This window comes from Dermacentor albipictus, chromosome 5 (genome assembly GCF_038994185.2).
Source record: "Dermacentor albipictus isolate Rhodes 1998 colony chromosome 5, USDA_Dalb.pri_finalv2, whole genome shotgun sequence".
In the NCBI taxonomy this organism is placed as follows: domain Eukaryota; kingdom Metazoa; phylum Arthropoda; class Arachnida; order Ixodida; family Ixodidae; genus Dermacentor; species Dermacentor albipictus.
In genome coordinates, this window is record NC_091825.1 from 21,971,308 (window position 1) to 21,998,169 (window position 26,862).

Sequence of the window (26,862 nt, forward strand, 5' to 3'; positions counted from 1 at the left end):
AATGCTATTTATGCCACGTCATAAATGTTTTCATGCAAAAAACAAACAGACCGTGTTTCGATGCTTCAAACGTGCTCACACTTAAGCAGTCTTCTTAACCTTCTCAAATGCAGCTTCAGAAGACTCCTAACCTACGCCTCTATGTCTTCCTCGCATATTACAAAAATCTGTTTGATCAAGTAGAAGTGCCATTTGCTACAGAGGCTGAGAGGATTAGAGGAAGTATACCTGAATATTTTCGGAAATGCTTAGAGAGATTGCACAGTTACCTTAACTACTTGGAATGAAAGCCAGAAAAAGCTGACAGTCATTTTAGTGTAAGCTAAAGAGGGTGAAGGCGAAAGCTTGCGCACTCCCGACAAATTATTTATTTACTTGACATTCGCATTCGAATGCGTTGCTGCTTCCAAACTTGTTTTCTCCCACCAATAGTGGTGGCTTCGACTCCCGCCAGTGCTCGTGGGTTCAACTCCCTCCAAAGGTCGAGAGTGCGATTCCCTGTAAATATTGGTGCCACAACGCCGGACATTGTATTTTTTTGTCCCGTGGACTGTCCAAGGGTTTCGCCTTAAAGGGCCCCTCACCAGATCTGGCCATTTTGAGCTGACAAGCGCAGAGCATACATTGAGGGATAACGATCGTGTCTGCAAAGTATTACATCGCTACGCGCCGCGGAAAAATCAGAAATTTCAAACCGAACGCCGTTTTTCCTTCTCGCGGCCGCCTCACTCCAAGCCGGTCGATGACGTACTCGTGTGCCTGCGCCTACGTACTGGTGTCCAATAATTATTCAAGACAACATCTGTTATTTGTGTGATCTGTTGCTTGAATGGACGAATTGAAGTTTAGAGAAATAACAAAACACACAAACGGAAAGTCTGCGTGTTTTTGTTTTACTTCGCACCGAAGCAACAGAGATATATTTCCGCTTCGTCTGCTTGTTCCAACGGTCGTGCGGTCACGTGCGTAGGTACCAAAACTATGTCATTTTCTACCGGGCTCCAGCACATAATCATGCTCTGCGATCCGCTTGTTCTTCCTTAGTATTCGCGCAGCACTGAATTATACCGCTAGTCATATTTCCTTGTGCACAGCGCGCAAAATCGTGCGCTGCGCGATGAGACAACAGCTCGCGCACGACGCCGTCAGTGGAAGTGTGTAGCGCCGATGGAAAAGTGAAGAGAAAAAAAATGAAGACGGGGCCTTTGACGTATGCATCACGCGATCCTCGAGGTCCGGTATGGGAGAACGCAGGGAAGGAATTTCGCTTGCGAAGGCAAGACGGTGAGAGTGGCGAGAGCGTCTTGCGTCGCACTGGAGCCCGCTTGCTGAAATCGTGGGTTCGCGGTACTGAAATATTTCCATCTCGGCTAATATTGAGCCGATTTGATGAATTTTTAAGGCACAACGCTCCATGAGGACACGTAACAACTTCCGGCGTATACCCAAAATTTTCTATGGGGCCTGGTGAGGGGCTCTCAAATCTGAGTGAATAAGGAGCGAGGTATCGTGCCGCAGTCTCTTGGATGTTGTGCAATGCACTCTTACAAGTACAATTATTTAGAGTGGTCGACCTAATGACGGTCCTAAGGATCAGCCAGAATAGCTGAACACACTGAGCTTTCAGATCACAGTCTCCTTCTCAACGATGTTGATGCCACGTAAGAACGTGACTAAAAGCGAGAACTGGCCAAAGCTACAGGAAAGATTGCTTGTTGTTTGACTACATAGCATACAGGCGGCCACATTGTAATCGATGTGGCTACTCACCAAAACAACGTTAAACTAGTATTAATGAAGCCACCACGAGAAATAGTCTAGGCCACACATGATGTGCAAGCGCGTGATGTCGGTATGAGCGGATTTTTAAACATTTTTGAGAAAACGTGTTTTCTAATTCAGCCGGATGACTATATCTGTGACAACATGCTAAGCGCGATGGTGAAAGATGCGTGCACACCATTATCCTTATATTGGCCTGGCTGTATAGAAGTATGGTCTGGAATTCCTGCTGAAACAGTTGTCAGCTTGTAGAAGGTACTTTACCAGAAAAGCTGGAAGGTTAAAATAGGGAAGCAAAACAGAACGTCCACTAGAGTCACCGCCAGAAGCTCTTCTTTTATTCTGACAAAAAAAATGAAACAGTTAGCTCACAATCTAAATACAAAACTGGCGCCTTTACTGAGGCTGTTTGTTCTTCCGCTTTCTTTGTTACACTTTCTAACGTTTGTTCTACTTACTTATTTAACAAAATACGTATGCATGCTTGGAAGCTCTCAAATAACAACAGCATGAACACATTTTCGGCATGCTTTAGGAAGACATATCTGGAAACTCGTTTCCTTTTTTGTACTCTTCTATCAGATACGTAATTGCTTGCGTTGGTTCGTTGGTGCTGCATGTTGCTTTTTAGTACTTGTTTAAAATTTTTGATTCCCTTGGAGGCATTTTAGTGATAGATAGTGCTAATTTAGGTGTAACACTACGGTGTGTATTCCTGTATTTAAACCTTATTTACAGTCTTGCTTTTCCTAGCAAATCATACTTGTAGTTTCTAGCTACTCCTTTTTGTAAGCGTGGTTTTGATCACCTGTGAGCTTCTTAACAGTTTCTGTTCTGTTTTTCTCTTTTGTTTGCAGCCTGAGTGTTATCTTGATAAGTGACTATAGGCAAAAAAATAGAAACTTCAGTAGTAGAAAGTACAGAAGGCGTCCGCAGTGGCTTAATCTACTAGTCATGAATGCTTATATATCGGTCAACCTGTGGTCCATTCTCTACCAGCCGTGTCCTGTCTGTCGCGATGTTCAGTTTAAAGGCCTCGCCTTAAGAGGAAGCTTGAGCTGGTGCCCAACTCCATAGCGGCCTATTCAAAAGTCAGGACGGATGTACATGGAAATCATTTCAGACAGCGTATGGTGGAAGCGCTCAGTAACACCATTGGTTTGCGGATGATCGGTAGAAGTAGATTTGTGGACGGTATCAGCGGCCCGAAGAATTTCATCGAGAACTTGGGAAACGAACCCCTTACCATGGTCACTGAGAAGAACGCGAGGAGCCCCGTAGAGCAAGATGATGACGCGCAAGAAGTCGGCGACCTCAGAAACGGTACCGGATCGCAGAGGGACAGTCTCGGCATATCTTGTTAAATGGTTGTCAAAGGCAAGGGACCATATAAATCAATACCAACAAATTCAGCAGGTGCGTCCGGCCAAGGGAGAAGTGGTAGTAAACAGGCAGGAGGGGATGTCGAGCGTTTGTGGTGCTGACATGACACACAAGAGGCAATTTATTTGGCCACCAATATAGATAGGCCAGGCCAGAAGCAGCGGGTCTTGATGCGGTCGTAAGTCTTGTGGAAGCCTAAGTGGTCAGACGATATGTCGTCGCGAAGTGCCTCTAATACTCGCAGGCGAAGGCAGCAAGGTAGAACTGAGACCCACCGGTGATCTGTTGGGTGGTATATGTAGCGGTGTAGCACGCCACCTTGCAGGCGGAATTGTCGAAGTTGGCGTCGCAAGCGGCTGTTGGGTGGTTCGGCGAACCTACTAAGGCGATTCATGAGAGTTCGACAGTGGGAGCCGGCCCGCTGTACAAGACCAAATCAATCAGAGCATGATGAAAGCGTAACTTGGTCTAGGGGCGTTATTGAGAGCTGGTGTGAGGCAGGCGTAGCATCAAAACGACGTGGTGGGGAAGACGATGGCGCGTTACCGGGAGAGAGCGAGAGTGGGCAGCGAGACAATGCACCTGCATCATGATGACTTTTTCCAGACTTGTACGTTATTGTAAAGTCATATTCCTGCAAGCGGAGTATCCAGCGTCCTAAGCGTCCTGACATGGTTTTCATTGATGACAGCCAACTCAGAGAATGATGGTCGGGCACGATGGTGAAGTAGCGGCCGTAAAGGTATAGGCGAAAATCTGAATCGACCAAACGATAGCTAGGCACTCTTGCATAGTTATGCTCAGCTGGAGAAAGTGTTCGGCTGGCATATGCTATGACTTGCTCTTTAGAGGCTGCATTACGTTGCAGAAGTACTGCGCTAATAACTTGTGCACTTGCGTCAGCATGGAGTATGGTGGGGGATCGATTATCGAAGTGGCGAAGCACTGGTCCGGAAGTAAGATATGGCTTAAGAGCTTCAAAAGCCGACTCGCAGTCGTTAGCCCATGTGAAAGAGGCACCGGTAACCAGTAGCTTGTGTAGAGGAGCTGCTATTGCAGCGAAGTTGCGTATAAATCGAAGAAAATAAGACGCCAAGCCGAGGAAACTACGTAGATATTTCTGTTGCTGAGGGCGAGGAAACTGGAGAAGAGCAGTAATCTCTTCGGGGTCTGTCTCAATGCCATCTTTTTAGACGACGTGGCCCAACACTTTTATTGTCTTGCTTGCAAATTTGCATTTTTTGTATTGATCTGGAGGCCAGCATTTGCAAGGCACTTGAAAAATTTGTCTAATCAATGAAGATGTTGGCTGAAGTCAGACGAAAAGATGACAATATTGTCCAGACAACAAAGGCAGGTCTTCCATTTTAGACCACAAAGTACGTTGTCTATCATGCGCTCAAATGTGGCGGGAGCATTACAAGTGCCAAAAGACATCACGTTAAATTCATAAAGTCCGTCTAGTCTAGCGAATGCGTTTTTTTCTTTGTCAGTCTCGTTCATCCGAACTTGCCACTATCCTGATCGAAGATCAAGGTTGGAGAAATACTCCGCCCCCTGTAGTGTGCCCTAAGCGTCGTCAATTCGCGGTAGAGGCTACACGTCCTTGGTGTGATATAATTGAACGCTCGATAATCGACGCAAAAGCGAACGGAGCCATCTTTTTTCTTTACCAGAACCACGGGAGAAGCCCGTGTTCTAGATGAAGGTCGTATTATCTTCCGCGCAAGCATGTCAGCAACCCGTTGTTCAATGACTTTTCGTTCGGACGGCGATACATGATAGGGGCGTCGTCGTATTATAGCGGAACCATCGGTTTCGATGCGGTGCGTAGCCGCAGGAGTTCGGCTCAACACAGAGGAACAGCTATCGAAACAGGCTTTGTGCTTCGCCAAGACCACCACTATGGCTTCGGACTGTGCAGCTGTTAGGTGAGAACCAAGAACGGCTGGAAGAGGGAAAGAATCATCTATACCTGAAGTTGGTGCTGGCGATGAAGAAGGGCAAAGCGTGACTATAGAGATAAGTAGAGGGTCGGCGAGGGTTGCCCCAGTCATCCCTTTGGGCAGCATCACAGGTCTGAAGTCGAGTTGCAAGCAGACAGCAGGGCGCGGTCACGTGAAAACCGGACGAGACAGGCGGCACTGAGAATTCCACGAGAAGTACAGTGGGAAGAAGGGGCGACTAGGGCGTCTCCATCGGCGATCTGACTGGATGTTACGGCTACAACGCCTTCGTGACCAGGACGCAGGACATAGTCGACAGCGATGGCCAAGTTCATGCATGAAGGTGAAAAGTCCACAACAGGTGCAAGCGCTGCCTCCGTGATATGGACAACTTCCTCTCTACATAAAATGACGGCTGAAGCAGAATGTAAAGTCCTACCCAGTGTAATTTCATGGATACACGTTGGAAGGATGATAAACTCAATGTGGTGGCGTATGCCGTCGATGAGAACACGAGCAGTACACTGTCCGTCGAGGTGAATGAATGTATTATTGGCACCACGCAAAATGGGTCCAAGATAAGGCGCTTTTACTTTCCGGAGGCGTGAACACAGATCACTACGAAGAACAGAAATGGCGGCACCGGTATCGAAGAGAGCTGAGGCGGGAACACGTTCAACAGTTACAGAAAGGATGTTGGCCAGACGAACAGGAGGAATTTTTGAAGACCGATAGGAAGCAGTTTACCGTCCAAAAAGTGCATTCCGAGTGCTTGTCGACAAGACGGGAAGTGGGGCGAAGCGGTGATGTAGAGCGCCAGTAAGGCGATGGAGAACGGCGTCTGGCCGAACGGGAACTATGAGGCAGATTGGGAGCCGCTGGAAGAGACGGAGAACGCTGCTGAGGGAACGAGTACGATCCGGGATAGTAGGCGTCTGGCCGGCGAGTGCGGTCTCTCTCGTGCTCAGCATAGCCTCGTCTTTCACCCTGCTGGCGACGGCGGCAGAACCGACATATATGGCCGCGTATACCGCAGCAAAACCAAATTGGACGAGGTGGACGCCACTGAGGATAGCATGGCACAGCGAGTGCTCTGGTTCCCATCGAAGCCACATGGTCATAGGTAATATCAGTAGCCATTGAGGTCACGGTAGGGGTGGGTAGCGAAGCAACATCCCCGTAGGTAGGTGTGGGGTGTTCTACCCGAGCAAGATGCATCGTGGGTGTAGTCATCGCTGTCAACTCTTGCTTTACGACCTCGTGCAAGTCGAAGGTGGGGGTTGCGGCACAGCAGGTGAACGCCTGAGGTCTTGTATTTGAAGCTCTTCGCGGATGATGGTGCGGATAAGAGCACGTAGATCTGGAGAACGGGGAACCTCAGGATCGCTGCTGTCATGTTGAAGACGAAGAGACTGCAGCTCGTCTAGGAGCTGACACGTGGAAGTGATGTCTTGGACAGAAGCCGGGTTTTGCACGATTAAGGCGTTGAACGCGACAGACACAAGCCTTTTAATATGTGTCGAACGAGTTCGGCTTTCGTCATGCTAGGGTTCGCACGGCGGCACAGAGCCAAGACATCCTCTATGTATGAGGTGTACGACCCTTGGGGAAGTTGGAGGCGCGTGCCCAGCTTCTGTTTGGCGACTTCTGCACGACTAGACGAGCAAGCGAAGATTTGCCGCAGCTTGGAGGTAAACAGGGACCAATCCGCGATGTCGGATTCGTGGCAGAAATAACACGTCTTTGCAACACCGGTCAAGTAGAGTGCGACGTGCCTCAATTTCTGGGTGTCGTTCCACTTGTTGCAAGAACTCACGTGGTCGTAGTGGTCGATCCAATCGTCGACGTCATCACCGCAGAGTCCCTCAAAGACAGGGGAATCGCGTTGAGGGCTCGTCACAGTCCAATAGGGCGCCGCAGGCGGAGCCGTCTGTGTGGTAGGGTTAGAGGCACCGGAAGAGCCGGGTTTGGACGTGTCCATCGTTGCAGGGGTAGCCGGGCGCAGGCGGGGGCCGGAAGGTAGCTCCAGAAAGGACGGAAATGCGAGAGGACGTCGGGGTCTTGACGTACCTCCACCGCTTTATAATACCGAGACCGACCAAGCTGTCCAGCGCTTTTTATACTGAAGAAGGGAACGCCCGAGCTCACGCGCGAAGTAGAACAGGGAAGATGATGGCTATGCACAAATGGAAACGACGAAGTACGTTAATAGTGCTTAGAATATATTTATATATAGAAAGGGAAGATAGTGTATTTATGTAATTGAGCCCCTTGTCATCACCTATGTGCGCAAATTGTCGGAGATTTTCAAGAATGCTTCACACGTAAATGAAATTCAACAATAATTTGTTTGGCGGTGAAGCTGTCAAAGGTATTAAAGATTGTGAATAGTGATCTAGAGATTGTTGATGGGCCGGCTTCAGCTTTCGTTCGTTCCGTAAAGTCATTTGTTTCGTGCATATTAGCTGTTGCTTTCGAGTCCTCGTCGCCGCACGGCAATGTTAATCCAGTTATTGTGGCAGGTGTGGTGACGTGACATTAAATGAGCACAGGTATTCGTCATCTAGTTTCAATAATTATGATGAGGATGACGATGAGATGAGGATGTTCGAGCTTAGTTTTTCACTATATCACTTAGAGGAAAATCTGGCGCTGCTACCTTGTCGAATGCGCGGGAGTGACAGCATCAGGAGGCTTCGAATTGGCATCGTCCTCGGAGAGCCAAGATAACCTGACGATTTGCACGGCTAACACCGTTCCATCTGTCACAATGATTCACTTCCGACTAAAACAGCACGTAATAACTGTTTCACCTTTTTCTATGCACATCAGTTAAGCACAACCTTTCTTATTGGGAAGTGAACTGTCAAAGATGTTTGTGGAATTATATGGCTGCCGGCCTGGCGCGGAATGTGTTCGGCGTGGTGAGTACCTGGGGGCGGGGGGTTATGCTGATGTACCATGCGTTACTTGTTTATGCATGCGTGCCGAGTTCGAGCAGTGAGATGCGCATGCTTACACTGCCCAATATATACAATTCACAACCACGCCGACTGGCATATGATGCTACGCATATGTTCGACAGTTCCCGTTCAGGGCCGTTTCGTTTAATTTGTTTGCCCGATGGACAGCGAGGCATTACCAACACATTACTGCAGTCACAACCAGTGGAGAGGAGATGGCTTTGCGCACGTGCGTAATTAATGCACGAGTGGCGCATGCTCCGGTTTCGGTGCCAGTTAGTCAGCTTCCATTCTCATTGTTCGGGTGTTTACCCGAGCGTCCAGACTGCTTGCCATCCTCTTGGTTTAGGCTTAGGCATTTCTGGTCTAGGTTTAACGCGTCCTTTCTATTTATTGAGTTTACGGAAGGAGGAAAGTGGACGGGCTCGTGTAATGTTTTGCATCAGTGTGCCTATTGTTATCGCGGACACTGGGTCATTTGTTGCTGTACTGCGAATGGTAGTTATTTACTTTCACTTGATAACCTTAAAAGCCTCACTGTGAGGGTATTGCATATTATATTACATATTACACATTACATTTAGCACGCGCACAATGGGCTTAAATTGTGCATTCTCGCCCAGTATTGGCAAAGAGATTTCCTGGACTCACACGGAACTTTTCGACTGGTATTTCATATAATGATCAGCATTAAAACATGTTTTATTTAACTGTGAGAATTTTTGCTTCGGTGTACAACTATATTGTTACGTGTGAAAAAACACACATGAAAGAGGCTATATACAGGGTATTTACGCCAGACCACCAGGCGTTGGCGTTGGCGTTGGCCGGTGATAGTTCTCGGGGTGAACAGTGGTGGCAGTGGATGCTGCACAGTGAAGTGCTGGCGGACCAACTCAGGGCTGTCCAGAGGGCCCGTGTGATGGCAGAGAGGCTCGGCCTCTCTGTACCGACGTGAGAGCGGCCCGCATCAGTCGCAGACTGATCCCTCAGGACCTAAATAAAGTTCTTCATACCATACCATACCAGGCCGACACTCGCCCGCGCCAAGGGCACATACCCACTTCGTCGTCGTTCTCGTGGCGGCTCGTCCCTTGAGCATCACTCGATGATATCGTAATACTACCCCCCGGCGGCAAAAGCGCCGTCATGGTGCTGCTAAGTATCCAAGGCGCGTGGAGAGTTGTAGGGTTTGAGTCGGGCGACGTGGACAATGTCACTGGTTGTCACAGTGGGGGACGTAGTGGGCGTGGTTAGAGCGATTTCGTAGGCGACATCGGTTACTTGGTGAAGCACGCGATATGGGCCTCTGTAGCAGGAAAGCAGTTTTTCACAAAGGCCAACTTTACGCGATGGTGACCAAAGCAACACGAGGGTGCCGGGCACAAAATGGACATCATGGTGACGGAGGTCGTAGCGTTCCTTTCGTTTGCCTTGAGAGACTTGTAGACGAGTGCTCGAAAGTTGGTGAGCATGGTCAGCATGGGCGATAGCATCACGGGCATAAGCGCTAGTTGAAGCTGTGGTGGACGGAAGCACAGTGTCCAGTGGAAGCGTCGGTTCACGGCCATACAAGAGGTATGGGCTTGACCTGGGCTTGAGTAGTTTTTGCCCATTATTTCATCAACTTGGATTGCTGGTTTTGTAAGAGAACCCTTCCTGCGAAGGGTGTGCATGGGTTTTTCCACTAAGTCCTTACACGAAGTTGTCTTGCTGCATGTAGTACACCTGGAAAAGCGTCGTGCCTAATTCTCGTCGTGCCTTAGGCGTGAATGGCCCTCGCATGTCAGCTTGCTCTTTGCGCATGTCAGCTTGCTCTTGGCCAAAAGGCAGTCGGTCCACATCGCTTTGGCCCTGTTCAACTCACTGCCATGCATTGGACATCCGGGAAAGCAGATAGTTTGCGAATACGAGACCTGGGACGTGACCACACATTTTAAAACGAAGCTTTCTTGGCCTCTTCGAGCTTCCCGATGCAGCTGCTGGAGTCTTCCACGACGCTAACACCGGACGCGTCGGGCCGTAGTTGAGACGCGCGCCACTAATGCCCGCCGCGTCGGGACGTGGTTGAGACGTGGCCATGCCACAAAAACGTAACAAAAAGGCTTGCGCTATCTGTGTGTCGTTTCATGAGATTTGTTGTTGAGCTGTCATTCGCAAAATTGCGAGGAATAACTTTGTATAGAATGTAAGATAAGGTATGCGCCATGTGGAGGGTTTGCGCGGTCGTGGTTCAAAATTATTCTTCGCAAAGCGATGTGCGCGGCGTCGACACCGGATTTTCCGCGACGTGGGGCCTTAACGTTATCGCGTTTGTACATGACAGAAGGGTGCGGCACAAAGGAAAGACGACCCGAGAAGATCGTGTCAACATGCACGCCGCGTCGCATGTGTACAATGCCATCTGGACGCCGTAACTAGGCGTGACTCTCCACAAATGCAGTGCAGGAGCTGCAGCGCTTGTTTCCGTGCCCACGCGCAACAGAATCGACCGTGGAGGGAGGAGGTGGGGAGAATATCACGGAGGAAATAGAGATTGAGAAAGGGAAGTTTTGTGAGCTACAACGCTACAACCCAGAATGGTACCGAAGCGTGCACTTAGTGCCGAGGGAATGAAGGCTCGCATAAAACGTCGAGCGGAACATGAACAACAAACGCAAGCGGAGCAGGCAAGGTAACATTTCACATCTTGCCACGACTGTCCTATGCCGTCAATATATCACCGCCAAATAACGCCAATGAACGCAAACAGCAGACAAAGCTTAACTTACATTGAAGGATCTGGATATTTTTTTATTGTTATTTCACAGACTAGTCATAGCAAACGGTTGCAACGTCAGCGACTCCTCTGGCATAGTACATTTAGCGCTCTACATGACGCTTGGCAGATGTTCGTCTCTTGCGCAGCAAGCAGACCACTAACCGAGCTGAACCTCACCACCAGATATCGATATTCTTTTCTCTCAGATACCTACGCACCATCAGGGAAGATTGAAACAGCCTTGGTCTCTAAACCTGAAACTGGACATCTCTAAGCAATGCTGCACTAAAGCGGCGCCCAAGTTGCCACAGGTGCTTCGGGTCTAATGTTACCAGCGTTGACTCGCCCAGCGCTCTGTTGCAGAAAGTGAGGCCATACGCCTGTTTCCTCTCACACATTTATTTTCGCGTGCTACTCAGATGAACATACCTGAGATAGTATTGAAGCGTTTCATATCTTTAACCGCCAATATGCCTATAGGAACCAGCCGGCTGTGCCATGCGCCGAAATGGTTATGCAGAAATGGATTATCTTTCCATAGGTGCGGACCGATCTCGGTGGCAAGTGATGAATGCTGCTGGATTGCTTCCCACTTGCTTCGACTACTTTGCTTTGTTTGATAATTTGCCACCACTTGCTTTGAATTTCACGTTAAGTTTGTTGTTCTCCACAAAGCATCATGAGTCAAAGGGACACTAAAGGTTAATATTAAGTCAATGTGGACTGTTCAAATACCGTCCCAGAAACCTCGAAACGCTTGTTTCGTGCGAAGAAGAAACTTATTTTAATGGGAAATGCGTTCTGAAGCGTCCGCGTATCTCTAGCGCAATTCAAATCACCCGCCCTCCGATCGAGGAGTATTGACGTCATGGTCTCATAGTGACGTTGGGCCGTCGGTAAGTAAAACGGCTCCCGCAGACGTCGCTACGGCTTTTCTGCAAAAAACCCAAACGCGCGGCTATGGACGTGAGACTCTGGAGTTTTGCGAGACGCGTAGCGCCACCTGCCGGTGCGAAGAGGCAGTAATTGAGTAGTGCGAAGCCCGACTCTCTTGCTAAGTTGCCTATGCTGCTAGCGACTGCGAAACAATGAGTTAACTAGATTTTGGTCCATGTTGCGATTGTTTTGCGCATTTAACACCCAGACAGGGAGCTATGGATTTCTACGATGGTCGGAGGGGCCGCGCTCGCTGGCTCACTCTTCAGACTGATGGCGGAAATGACGGCAACCGGGATAGCTCCGCAAGCTACGAAGAAACGTCACAATCGACGTTACTGTTGTGCTGTAAAGTGCCATGAACGTGAAGGACGGAATAACAACGTTCAGTTTTGCCGATGTCATCGCCATCGTATGAAGTGTAAAGGCGAGAGCGCTGGATACGGGCCGTTCAACCTGTTGGGTAATCGGATTACTTGCATTCCCCACAACAAAGCGGCTCGCATGAGAAAGTGCGACAATTTTGTTCTTCTGTAATTGTGTTGCATAGCCCTGACGGAGGACCGTGGTAACCAAGCGAAAACTCTAGAATCTGCTGCCGCCACTTCGCTGGTAACAGAAAAAACAACATAGCGAACCATCTTGTTTACGTGCTATCGATATCTCAACAAGTGGAATGGAGAGATTTGGCAGGTCAGCTTAACCAAACATTTTGGTTCGTTTATGAATTCAAAATCCTGTTCTCGAGCATCGTTGTATCGCGAGCTCATTTCTACTTTCGGTATTTCGTATGTTCTTCGCCGATACAACAAGCACGCTTCGCAATGTGCTGAGCCTGTTCGACTGCGTTTTTCAAACTTGAGCAATAAAGTTGCTGTAGCAGCACTGGATGTGTAATTGCGAAGTAACGCACGTGTGTAAAGAAAAATATTTCGTGTTTATTTACATTTATTTGTGTGCGCTTGTTGCTCGAAGGGTCTGCGAAAAGTTCAAATTAAGGTACTGAGCGATGCTGTAGCTCCTGCGAGAAAGAAAGATGCAGCGCGTAGGCACTGTAGGAAGCTTACTTTCGTTATGAACGCACGCTGTTTGCTGCCTTGGAAAACGTTTTCTGCTTGCTACCCTGGAAAAGGCTATGAAAGGATTTGCTCTGTAAATAATTGCGAGACAAAACATAGTATAAAATACATAAAAATATAGGAGATACTTAAGTCTTGTGTTCAGGACATATTCAATATGAACCAATTTGAAATGCTTAGATTTTTATGCTGATATGCCTATAGACAAATCTGATGCTCTCTGTACTTGCGAGTTGCAGCACGCCGAAATAACACTTCAGACTTTATTTTATATTATACACGTACTTAGCCCTGCTGCGCTTCCTTTCCGTAGTGTGGATGGGCGGAAGAAGCTTTCCAGGTCCTTGATTTTTAGGAAAATGTACCTCAACACAAACTAAAGAGAAAGGTCCATTGTGGCCTATGCACCTTCGCTTGCGGACTGCTCTCCTAGCACTACTCAGTTCATGCCAAGGCTGCGATGGGGGCGCTGGTGACGGGTTTTTCCGCAGCGCCGCCTGGGCAGAGTCTGAGGTCTATAAAGAGCCAAGACAGCGCCGACAGCATCGCGAAAGCGGAAATGTGGTGGCTAGTGGAAGGGAAAGCGCACGACGATAAGCTGGTTCTTTATTTTATGACGCTAGCTTCGACGCTCGTTGCAATGGATGACCCTGACAACGACAGATTAGCTCGCGATGCTGAGCTCGAGTTCAGCGATTTAAGCACTGATGAGCGTGACCTGCTGTTGAGGGCTCGCGCTGCCGGCGTCATTGCGTACTACTACGACGACGGCCTGCTTTGAAAGACACTTCACGCGACTTCAGTAAGTCGGCGTTGAACATGTAATCCTCTGGACGAAAATGCAGCGAGCACACTACGTGATTTTTCGGCTCTTTGCCAGCGCGCTGTGTCAGAGGTACGGCACTTAACCACTTCGAACGGAGAGGTTCACTCGTTGACACACAGTTATAAGTAACGTTGGATTCGCCGCTGCAACTGCCCTTGGCCAAGTTCCGCGGACCATTCGCGCATCCCACGACATCACATGGACGTGGCATTCTCGCTGCTTGTTCGAAATGCAAGTTTCGCGAGCCAGCACAACCGCAGCATGACGCGATAAAGAAACAACTGAAACTCCAAAGCGCGCGCGGCGCAAAGTCGAGCGTGCGGAGTCGAGCGAAAACGAAACCTTTCGATCACCCATACTAGTCAAGGGTAACGTCAAAATGTAATTTTTTCTTAGAATCGAATAGAAGTAGACAAGTAGCATTTTCTTCCGTCTTATAATCTAATGAAATGATCTTTTTAATACGAGTAGTTGAGTACTAGTGACATAAATTATGAGGAGTGCTTTCGTCATCGGGCTAGTACCGTAATGTCGCTGGGGGTTCTCAAATTGTGTTATGCATTTACCTCAATTTCTCGGTTACTACAGCTCTGTTCGCGATTATATTGACGCCTTAGGTGTTCTAGAGCACTGCTTTATCACTTTAACTTGACTTTCTGGTAACCTTTAGTGTCCCTTTAAGGACTGAAGTTGGGCAGGCCGTGTAAACTAAGGCAAGATAATCGGTGGGCCATTAGAGTTACAGAATGGGTGCCAAAGGAAGGGAAGCACAGTGAAGGACGAAAAAAAAAACTAGGTGAGGTGACGAAACTAGGAAATTTGCTGGCTCATGTTGGAATCAGCTAGCGCAAGACAGGGGTAATTTGAGATAGCAGCGAGACGCCTTCATCCTGCAGTGGACCCACAAATAGGCTGATGATGATGATGATGATGATGGCGATGTTGATGATGATGACGATGATGATGATGACGACGACGACGACGACGACGACTTTGAAAGTGAGTGCTCCTTCCTGTGATCGCTTCCAAGTGCGTTCATCTTAGAGCTGCTTTAATAATGGAGCCAAGCCAACTCGTCCGGCGCTCCTTACTTATGGTTTACGTTAACTTTAACTAATTATGATACAGCATGCAATCACGATACCTCACCGGCTTCAGCGTCCTAAAATGCTTTTCAGTACTGCATTGCTTACGCACCGAAACTATGCTTACATGTAGGCATAGAATATACTCCACTAGTTAGCTCTGCGCCTTTGCACTAGGCTTAGCAGAGAAGACAATGGAAAAATTGATTAGTTTCCCACGAATGTTTAGAAACCTGTTTGTATTAGCTGCAGACGAATGTGTCACCTGAAATCTTAGGAGACTCACAGGCTGGTTAGTACAGCATCTTCAATACGGCAATGCTTAACACAAGAAGTTGGTCGAGCGAAGGCAAACAGAAAAGTGGGTGGTTCTTTTTCCGCGTCCGATTTTCGTCCTGTGTGTGTCTCAAGCGCTGAAATTTAGACCTGAGAGCACTTTATGTAGTGCCTGAATGTATAAAGTTTTTGCCATGATGTTACGTGCGAACAGATCCTCAATATTTCAATTTTTGTGCAATAGAAGATCAAGAAATACTCGGGAAGTAATAGCTGGAAGTAAGATCAGTAATATTTGCCCAATGACAAAGATGACGTTTAATATTTTAATAGGACAATTCTCACTTACCGTCCATCCATCGATCTTGCTCTTGTAAGTAGGAATATTGGCTAGTACAAGAGTCCCTAATGTAAAGGCAAAGCCAAAGGCAAAACCATTAATTCGTTGCATTGTGCACAGGACGGCTATCGTACGTTAGATGTAGCTATTGGGAACAGATATCCATTTCATTTAACAGCTAGTAGGTGTTGACTAAACTGCTGCACAGGAGTGCCAAAGGTTGAAGCGGCACTTTCTACTTACTTGATATATGAAAGCATTTCACAGACAAATACCACGGACATGGAAGTTACAGCTGGCAGAATGTGCTGTAAGTTGAAATACATAATAAATTTTTGCTCCCTCCGCTCTACTATATACGCAGGGTTTGACCAAGATAAGGACACATGCATCTGAGTCAATATGTCACTGAAGAGAAGCGCACGAGCACATGTGCTCGGTTTAATTGTGTCATTTCACTTTCGTGAGACACTCGGGTGTAAAGGCCAGGCGACGGCATTTACCGTGTGCGTTTTCATGGATGATATTTCGGCGTAGTACAGGCCATCGTATCATTTATACTGAAGCTGCCATTGCTACTGCAAGCGCTGAAAGCCGTTATATGCGGGTTTTCATAGCGCGGTAAAAATGTACTTCATTGCCCTATTATTATTTAGCGGAAGTACGGAAGATGCTTGGCGTGATATAGAAAGAAATTTTGAAGTCTGGGTTAATAGGAGCTATATCAAACTTCTTATGCCCCCGTTTTCATTCTGTTTAAGACCTTATGTCAAACACCTACTAAGTTTTACCGGTTGTCTAGGAGAACAGGCGGTGGGTTCGATTTTATATTTGGAAAGAACCGGGCAAATACTATTTGCAAGTACTTCAGAACATTCCACTTCAGCAGGTAAACCACAGCCTTTAGTAACTTAGTTATTCAAGCATTCAAAGCGTTACAGGCGAACTTTATGAGCGCCTGTTTAAATTTCACAAGTGTACTGAAAAGCCGCAAAATGCTACAAAAGTAAGATTTAAATGGAATATGGGTACAGTGAGCCGAGCCATCGCATCGGAGCACCCGACCATAGTGACACGTGAACTGTTATCTTTTACTGGTGAGCGCTTTTACCATCTAAGAAAGTGTTATCGCTCAGCACAGGACGCGTCTACATGTATCGGAAGTTTCTAGGATGTCATCGATGCTTCTATCCGCAGTCGCCGAACCTAGTGTAATCTGATTGCATGCATGCGCGACGCGAATGGCGCAGAACTTTGTTGAAGGCAAGCGGGTCCCAGCGATTACTCTGGAACATTCGACGACTCATCTATAAAAGCCGACGCGCTTGACTCGCTGATCAGATTTTGGACGATCGCCGACTGTGTTCGCTGTTTTCGTTGAGCATTCAGTGTAGCCTGTCTTTCTGGGCACAGGTTCGCCCAATAAAGTTAGTTTCGTCAGTGACAGTTTTCTTGTTGTGTCCTCAACCGTCACTACCCCGTAACAATAGCATTGCTGTGGACGGTCCAGGCACGCTCACGTCGACGGCCTACCGCACTTTGTTGCATTACAGCGAGCAGTCATCGACGCTGGCGGCTCTGAACACTCGACGCGACTACCAGTGCCCGAGCTAATCACCAGGTTGCTGGAATCAGATCCCGTTAAACTGGAATTGAGGCAGGCCTCCTGCGTCACTACTGCTGCGCAGATGCTTTCGATGATGCAACGGGGAGCATAAAAGCGTGCTTCACACTTCGACAGAACCACTGCTGTGGACGGTCCAGGCACGCTCACATCAACGGCCTACTCACTGCACTTTTGTGCATTATAGGTGTGTAAAACAACTTCATTATCTAAACATTAGCTTCGTGCCTGGGTTGTCCTCCAGCTATGGGCGATGATGGATCTGATGCGGGGAGCAAGAATACGGGTGAAAGGGTCTTCCAAAAAACGCCCACAACGGTGAAAGAATTTGCTGTGTTATTTTTGAAGTTGAGTATAAAGATTGAAGACATGGATAAGAACCTAAACTGCGACCTTGCTTCCCTTAAGAAGTCTGCAGGTTTTGTGAGCGAAAGCTTTGAGGAATTCAAGAAAGCACTTGGTAATGTGCAGAGGGAATTAGGCAAGGAGAAGACGCAAGAAAGTCGACTTAAAAGCGAAAACAGCCGCCTCTCTAACGAGTTGCAGGGTACTAGACATGAAGTGATGGAACTACAGCAATACAGTCGTAGAACAAATCTTGAAGTGAAAGGTGTCCCCAGGATACCCAATAAGTCACTGTCGGCAGTTGTTACCACTTTGGCAGCAAAGGTTGCTGCGCAGGTGACAATGGCTGATATTGATATCGTAAACCGTATTCCAACAAAAAGCCAAAATCAATCTAACATCCCTATCAAATTCAAGACCTGCGCTGCCCGTGACAACTTGCTTCAATGTGCAAAAAAAGCCCGTCTTACTGCAGCCAATTTTGGCCTGACAGAACGTACACCAGTGATCATAAATGAGCACTTATGCACTGAGTACAAACTTTTACTGGCAAAAGCAACTGTCGCAAAGAAGCAACACAACTGGAAATATGCTTGGGTATCGAGAGGACGAATATTAATGAGGAAAGCTGAAAACTCCGATGTCCTCCGTATCTTCACGGAGGCTGACCTAGACCGTGTGGCATAATATCCCCAGTATGCTGACGACTTCTTCTGTTGATAACTTTCCTAGATTACACACACCACACTCACTGCTTCAATGCAATGTGAGAAGAATAGGAAAACAATTTGATGCTCTTCTTACGCTGTTGGCACAGCATAATAACATGTATGACGTCATAGCCGTCACGGAAACTTGGCTAAAGCCTGGCGAGAGTTATAACATTCCAAATTACGTTTTTCTCTCGTGTTCTAGAATTTCTGCAAATACGGGAGGAGGGGTGGGATTGCATATTAGAAGCTCACTCGGGTACAGGCTTTATTCTTCTTTGAATAGACCTACTAGCGGACACTCAGAGATGGTTTTTCGTTGAGTTGCACAATGTCATCATTGGTGTTGTATACCGTCCCCCACATACTGATTATAGCACGTTTTTGAATGACCTAGAATATGCTCTCATCCACCTGACGGAAAATAATAAGAAAGCTGTTATAGTGGGTGACATGAATATTGACACTCTTAGTAGCAGACCCACTGAATATTCAAAATTACTGTCTTCGTATGGGTTCAGTAACCTTGTCACTGGTCCCACGCGAATTACAAGTCATACCTCCACTGGTCTTGATCACATTTCATGTAACTTTGCTGCAACTGAAAGCCTTTATGGAGCCTACAATACAGGTCCAGCTGACCACTTACCGATTGCGCTCCTATATTATATTGACGATACATATTTTCCCCGGACAAATTTTTCCGGTACAACAGAGCGAATTGATCATGAAAAACTGTCACTGTCACTTTCCAACATGTCGTCCTCCGACTTGGACTACTTAAACGCTAACATGCACTGTCCTATACTAATAGAAAGACTTAAAGGTACAATTGAAGAGTGCACTCAAATAAAAGTAAAGACACGATATATGCAACCAATATGTCCATGGATGACACAGAGCGTAGTGAACTTAGTTAAAGCGCGAGATTATTGGCATACTAAAGCGAAGCAATATCGAGTAAACACGTACTACTTCAATCCATACAAGGAGCACAGAAACAAAGCCTTGGCAGCAATGAGAATACAGAAGAAGCTTTATTATAGTAACCAGATCAACGCGTCATCTCGCAATCCGAAAAAAAATTATGGGCTACTATAAATTATATTAATAAACCTACAGTTTCAAAACAAATTCTTCCATCGACAGCTACAAGATGCGATGCTTCATCAGTAAGTGAAGAATTTAATCATCACTTTTGTACTGTTGGAACCCGACTTCTTTTGGCATGCAAAGTAGGTTCGAGCCATCTTTACCTGCTTGTAATTCATGTTCCTTTGGCTGCATACATATTTCAATCCAGGAAGTAATAGCAACTACAAATTTGTTAGGTAGAGGAAGGGCACCTGGTTTAAATGGTATTGCGGTGTCCGTAGTGAAACATAATATAAAAACCTTCGCACCTACTCTCGCTAAATTGTTTAACAAAGTATTTTACACGGGCACATACCCGGAGGTATTGAAAATAGCAAGAATGACGCCTACTTATAAAAGTGGGGACCCCAACGACTTCGGTGATTGTCATCCTATATCGGCATTGAACTGCATAAACATAATTTTTTAGAAACTACTGGCTAGTAGAATAAGAAAATGTCTATACGAAAATAACATCCTTTCCCCACGTCAACACGGCTTTCAGAAGTCCCGATCGACAACTACGGCTATTCCGTCTTTAACTGATGTATTCAATGAAGCCTTGAACAACAACGAAATATCGATAGGAGTATTTTTAGATATAAGAAAGGTATTTGATACTGTCGACTATCGCATAATATTGATGGAACTGGAAGGACTTGGATTTCGAGGCGTTTCCTTAGACTTTTTAAAAAGCTATCTCGATAACCGTAAACAAGCAGTGGTCAACGATGAGCACACCTCAAGTCTCTCGGACATTACTATGGGTGTACCACAAGGATCAGTATTTGGGTCAATATTATTTACGATATGCATAAATGACCTTCCGGGCGGCCTAAATGAAGCACATGCCTTCATGTATGCTGATGACACAGCTCTTGTGGTCAGTAGCAAATCTTGAAATAAGGCTGTTAAAACTATCAAAAATGAACTTCAATATATTAGCAAATGGTTTGAACGTAATCGACTTTTCTTAAATACAAATAAAACTAAATTTGTTATTTTTATGTCCCCATTTAAGAAAAAACCTTCTGAGGAGCCATGCCGCATTACGACTGGCCGTGATGAAATTGAAAAAGTCGACTCAGTGCTCTACTTAGGGGTAACCCTTGATTCGGCTCTGAACTGGAAACCTCATATCGATAGGCTGTGTGGTAAGGTCTCTTCCGCATGCCCCGTGCTTACAAAGGCGTGGAGCAATTTCAGTTTCGAAACGTTGAGAACCTTGTATATATGTCTCGTTAATTCTCACTTAGCCTACTGTATTGAAGCCTGGGGATTTACATAGAAAACATACTTGGAGCCTATAGTACGGCTTTAGAAGAGAGCTTTGCGGATAATCAACTACGCTACCTTTACTACACCGTTAAGAAATCTTTTTCTTGCGAAGAAAGTCATGTAATTATCGCACCTGCGAGATTACCACGTTGCCTTATTAGTGTGCTCAATAACGAGATGCAACACGCCATTTCCTGCCACTATCTTCAATGAATTGACATTTAACAGTCGCTCAGCCTTCCTCGAGAAATTTAGCGTGCCGATATGTCACAACCAGTACTGCCAGCGACGCATACATTATATAGGCGTCAAAATATGGAACTCGCTTCCTGCAAACATTAAGCAGTCAGCAAATTTTATACTACTGTAAAAGAATTCTCTCTTTCTGATCTAAACTCATTAGTCTTTAACGAAAGTTATAATGATGTCAACAAATGGATACAGCGTTGCTGCTACGCTTTTTTGTTGTTTCTACGTACGTATGTGTTCATGGATGTATAGTAACGTAAGTGTCAATGCCGGTGCACCCTTGTTTTTACTCGACACACCATGCATCAAATGTATATATAGCATATCGGTGTACATTCTTGCTGCGTTGAGTAAATAATAATTACATGTTACCGTTCTGCGAACGGCTAAAGTCACAAATGTTCAACCAATACTTTTTGTGTGACCGTTTCATGTGGTGTGGGGCTCATGTCGTGGGTGACAGCAGTTTGGACAGAAACTAAGCCTTTTCACTTCTGGGTGCCGATGGCTGTCCTCGGCATGCGGGGAATGGCGCGCGCCCGAGCCGGTGGGGGCCTTGGCTTTAGCCCTCCTGCGGTGGTCTGCACCTTTGTTTATTGGATTTTGTTGGACTGCACTTCCTCCTTTCTTTTTTTCTGTTTTTATTTTGTTTGTTTGATCCAAAAGAAACGATTGTGCTCGTGTCTGAATCGTTTACTTTTCTTTGTGTAACTGCATGGATCCATAACTAGCCTACGGCTAAGGATCCAGGCGTTGTCGCATAGCAGTTTTGATTATTTGAATAAAATTACTGTTGAATTGAAAAATGAAATCCCCACGGTGCGGCGCCGGTGGGCGCTACATGGAGTAGGGAGTTGTGAAGGGGGCCCACGAGCCGTGCCATTGTCCCTACATTTATTTCGGTAAAGGGCGAAAGCGGCGAGCAGAGCGGTGGCTGTGGCAACCAGCGCCCCCTCCCCCCCCCCCCCCCCCCCCAACCGCAGCTGGCTTCTATACCCACGGACCCGTTCAAGTCCGCCTTTCGTCTCGACTAGGACGTCACCGAGGCCTAGGGTGCTGGCGTCAGTGTGATTTCGGTATCGGCGTCCTCGTCGAAGTGTGTGAGCGCTGGCGGCGACTGCATGTGTCGTTTGAGTTCTTGAAATGCATCGGCCTGCGGCGTTTCCCACTTGAACTCGACATCACATTTGGTTATATGTGTTAGCGGCTCCGCGATGCGTGAAAAGTTCTTGACAAAGCACCTATAGTAGGCACACATGCCAAGGAATATACGCACGGCCTTCTTGTCGATGGGCTGCGGGAACTTTGCGATGGCAGCTTTCTTCTGCGGGTCGGGGCGGACTCCAGACTTTCTGATGACGTGGCCTAGGAACAGAAGCTCATAGTAAGCGAAGCGGCACTTTTCTGGCTTCAGAGTGAGCCCTGATGACTTGATGGCCTCGAGTACTGTTGCAAGCCGCCTAAGGTGATCGTCGAAAGTTCCGGCGAAGACAACGACGTCATCCAAGTAAACGAGACAGGTCGGCCAATTCAGTCCGGCTAAAACCGTGTCCATCACGCGGTGGAACGTTGCAGGCGCCGATCACAGTCCAAATGGCATAACCTTGAACTCATAGAGGCCATCTGGGATGATAAAGGCGGTCTTTTCACGATCTCTTTTGTCGACTTCTGTTTGCCAATAGCGAGACTTGAGGTCCATCAATGAGAAGTATCTAGCGTTGCAGAGCCGATCCAATGCGTCGTCTATCCGTGGGAGGGGGTATACGTCCTTCTTCGTGATTTTGTTCAGACGACGCTAATCGACGCCGAAACGTAGGGTTGAGTCCTTTTTCTTGCCCAAGGCTACGGGAGATGCCCACGGGTTTCTTGACGGCTGGATGATGTCGTCGCGCAGCATTTCGTCGACTTGGTGCCTTATAGCTTGACATTCTCGCGTAGAAACTCGATAAGGGCTCTGGCGGAGTGGTCGAGCACACTCTTCGGTTATTATGCGATGCTTTGCTACTGGTGTTTGTCGAATCCCTGATGAAGCCGAAAAGCACTCTTTGTATCGTCGAAGTAGACTTCTGAGTTATTGTTGCTTAATCGTGGGGAGACTTGGATTTACGTCTAAGTCTGGTTCGGGAACTACGGTCATCGTGGTAGATGCGCAGAATCCGAGAAGACAAACGCATTGCTGGTTTCCGGAATTTCCTCGATGTATGCGGTCGTCGTGCCTTTCTTGATGTGTTTGAACTACTGGCTGAAGTTTGTCAGCAACACTTTCGTGTTTCCTCCGTGTAGTCGAGCGATTCCTCTTGCGACGCAAATGTCGTGGTCGAGCAGTAGACGTTGGTCGCCTTCGATGACACCTTCTTCGTCAGCGGGTGTTTCGGGGCCAACTGAAATAACAATGCTAGAGGGAGGTGGAATGCTCACTTGATCTTCGAGCACACTAAAGGCGTGGTGACTACGAGGGCTCTCCGGCGGTATCGCTTGATCTTCCGACAGCGTTATTGACTTCGGCTTTGGATCGATGATTGCGCAATGTTGGTTCAGGAAGTGCATACCGAGAATGACGTCTCGTGAACCCTGTTAGAGGACAACCATGGTGGCAGGGTATGTCCAGTTATGAATGGTAATTCTTGCTTTGTACATTCCAGTCGGCGTTATGATGTGCCCTCCAGCGGTCCAAATTTGCATGCCTTCCCACGCAGTCTTGACTTTCTTCAACTGAGCGGCGATGTGTCCACTCATTACGGAGTAATCAGCACCTGTGTCCAATAAGGCGGTAACTGCGTGGCTGTCGAGAAGCACGTCGAGGTCGGTGGTTCTTTGTCTTGCATTACAGTTCAGTCTTGGCGTCGGGTCACGGCTGTGTCGCGTTGACCTGTGGCTGGTATGTGACGTTGTCAGGTCGTCTTTCGTCGTAGTATTCTTTGCTTCCAGCCTTCCTCGAGACGGCGGCGTGTCGCTATGTCGTCGAGACAGTTTCTTCGGCGTCTTCGTCGGCGACGGAGGATCTTCGTCAGTTCGACGAACAGCAGCCGCACCTCTATCGGTTGCTGCTTTTAGTTTTCCGGATATGGGCTCACAGACCGGCCCCGAGCTGGGCCAGTGTATGGTCGGCGCTGCGGCGACCCGTAGCGGCCGGGTGATGGTGAACGGGACGGTCGTCGAGGTCTCCACTGAGTGGTGGCGAGGTAGTCGGCGATATCGCGAGGTCGTTGTGCCAATCTGTGGTCGTGGCGGGTTAATGGCGAAACCTCGCAGTCCCATTTCCTGCTATGGGCATCAGTGGTGCACATGGCCGGATTAGCTGCAGGGTAGCCGAGCGGGCGGTGGTCGGGGGCTCGACAGATATCCGTCTTCCTCGCGTACCTGCGCTGGGCGACGGGTGGGCTTGCTGGCGGCGGCGGCGGTGGATGACGGAATCGCGGCTTTACAGAGCCCTGGCATTGTCGCGGAGGAGGACCTTGCCGGCGGGCGACGGCGGCGTAGGTCATCGCTTCCGGCTGAGGTTGCGGTGATCGTGGTTGTACCTCAGGGACTCCAAGCGATCGCTGAACCTCTTTGACGATTTAAGCGGTTGAATCCACTTGGGACTGCGACCTTGGGTAGAACTTATGCAGCTCCTCCCGTACGACCGCTCTGATAGTCGCACGTAGATCGTCGGTGGCCAGTGATCGAACTCCGGCGTAGTTTGTAGAGTTCGTGCGGCAGTCGAATTGCCAGTTTCGCATCTCGAGTGTCTTCTCAATGCTGGTGGCCTCGCTAAGAAACTCGTCGACGGTCTTCGGTGGGCTTCATACCATTCCCGCAAAAGGTTCCTCCGTCACACCACGCACGAGTAGGCGGACTTTATTCTCTCGGGCATTTCAGTGTCGGTGTGGTGGAATTGCTATGTGTGGAAAGACAGACGAAAGATGCTATGTACACGCTATTTACACTGGAGCCAGGCAGCCAGGCTGACCCTGGCTCGTGCCAAGGGCACCGACCAACTTCTTCCTCGTTCTCGCGGCTGCTCGTCTCTTGCGCATCACTCGATGATATCGTAATATTACCCCCCCCGGCGGCAAAAGCACCGTCACGGTGCTGTTATGTACTTAAGGTGCATGGAGAGTTGTAGGGCTTGAGTGGGGCAACGTGGACAATGTCGCTGGTTGTCACAGCGGAGGACGTAGTGGGCGTGGCTACAACAATTTCATAGGTGACATCGGTCACTTTGCGTATCACGTGATATGGGCCTGTGTAACAGGAAAGCAGTTTTTCACAAAGGCCGACTTTACGCGATGGTGACCAAAGAACACGAGGGCGCCGGGCACAAAATGGACATCACGGCGACGGAGGTCGTAGCGTTGTTTTTGCTTGTTTTGAGACACTTGTAGACGAGCGCGCACAAGTTGGCGAACATGGTCAGCATGGGCGATTGCATCACGGGTATAATCGCTAGTTCAAGATGCGGCGGACGGAAGCACAGTGTCCAGTGGTAGCGTTGGTTGGTGGCCATACAAGAGGTAAAATGGGGAAAAGCCAGCGGTTTCGAGACGGGAAGAGTTGCATGCAAAGGTAATGTAAGGTAGAGCCAGATCCCATTCACGGTGGTCGTCTGAAACGTATTTGGATAGCATTTCTGTAAGGGTGCGGTTCAAACGCTCAGTGAGGCCGTTTGTTTGGGGGTGGTAGGAGGTGGTAAACTTACGCTGTATTGAGCAAGCACGCATGATGTCTTTAATGACTTTGGCCAAAAAGGTGCGGCCGCGGTCTGTGAGCAATTGACGCGGAGCACCATGCATCAGAATGATATCATGTAGGAGGAAGTCCGCAACATCAGTTGCAAAACTGGTCGGCAGAGCACGGGTTACGGCGTAGCGGGTCGCGTAGTCCGCCGCAACTGCAACCCACTTGTTTCCTGATGTGGATTCTGGAAATGGGCTGAGAAGGTCGAAGCCGACACGATGGAAGGGCTCGGCAGGGATGTCGAGCGGCTGCAGGTAACCAGCGGGGAGCTGGGAAGGCTTTTTGTGTCGTTGGCAAAGTTCACAAGAGGCGACGTAACGTCGTACGGAACGGGCAAGGCCCGGCCAGAAAAAACGGTGACGTACACGGTCATAGGTACGAGATACGCCGAGGTGTCCTGCCATTGGGGCGTCGAGAAGCTCTTCTAGAACGGTGGAGCGGAGGTGTTTAGGTATTACAAGCAGGAACTCAGAGCCGTCAGGATGAAGGTTACGACGGTACAGAGTACCGTCGCGGAGGACGAAGAGTCGTAGAGCAGCATCGGCCGGAGAGTTCAGAACGGTCGATGAGTGCTCTGATGTAGGCACCCGGCGTTGCTCGTCGGCGAAATGAAGCAGCTGGGATACAGAGAATACGCAAGAAGCACTGGCAATATTGAAGGAGTCAGAGTCGTCAACAGGGTAACGCGACAAACTGTCAGCGTCTTGGTGCAGGCGGCCAGACTTGTACATCACGGTATATGAAAATTCCTGTAGCCTCAAAGCCCATCGACCAAGCCGGCCTGTAGGATCTTCTCGCGATGAGAGCCAGCAGAGAGCATGATGGTCAGTGACTACGGAAAAAGGGCGACCGTAAAGGTAAGGACAGAACTTTCCAACCGCCCAGACAACAGCAAGGCACTCTCGTTCCGTAATGGAATAGTTGCGCTCCGTTGATGTGAGGAGGCGGCTCGCATAAGCAATAACGCGATCCGTGCCACGCTGACGCTGGGCTAAGATGGCACCTACGCCATGACCGCTGGCATCTACGTATTTCTGTAGGGGCCTCAGGGTCGAAGTGGGCGAGAATGGGTGGTGAGGTTAGAAGAGTGACGAGATGAGCGAAGGTGGCGGCTTCTGCAGTACCCCACGAGAATTTTACGCCTTTCTTCAAAAGATTAGTTGGGGGCCTACCAATTGTCGCTGAATCTGGAACAAAACGACGAAAGTACGAGCACAGCCCTGCAATACTTCGAACGTCTGCGGCTGTCTTCGGAACCGGAAACTCTCGGACAGCGCGAGTTTTGTCGGGATTTGGGGCTGTACTCCGGAAGCGTCAATGAGATGGCCCAGAAGAGTAATTTTTCGGTGGCCAAAACGACATTTGGACGAGTTAAGCTGCAGCTTCGCCTTTCGAAATAAATCAAGTATAGTTGTGAGGCGCTCAA

General features: G+C 48.1%; 1 protein-coding gene and 1 long non-coding RNA gene across 3 annotated transcripts in view; one reads left to right on the top strand and one right to left on the bottom strand.

The window, feature by feature from the left end:
• Nucleotides 1-15,582, bottom strand: part of LOC135898240 (uncharacterized) — an 89,742-nt gene extending 74,160 nt beyond the window's left edge. Inside the window, exon 1 of the long non-coding RNA XR_011514413.1 lies at nt 15,387-15,582. This is a non-coding gene — a long non-coding RNA (uncharacterized lncRNA). The remainder of the gene's footprint in view (nt 1-15,386) is intronic.
• LOC135898238 (juvenile hormone acid O-methyltransferase-like) overlaps nt 1-26,862 on the top strand; it is a 205,497-nt gene that overhangs the window by 36,036 nt on the left and 142,599 nt on the right. The gene's annotated exons all lie outside the window — the stretch shown is intronic.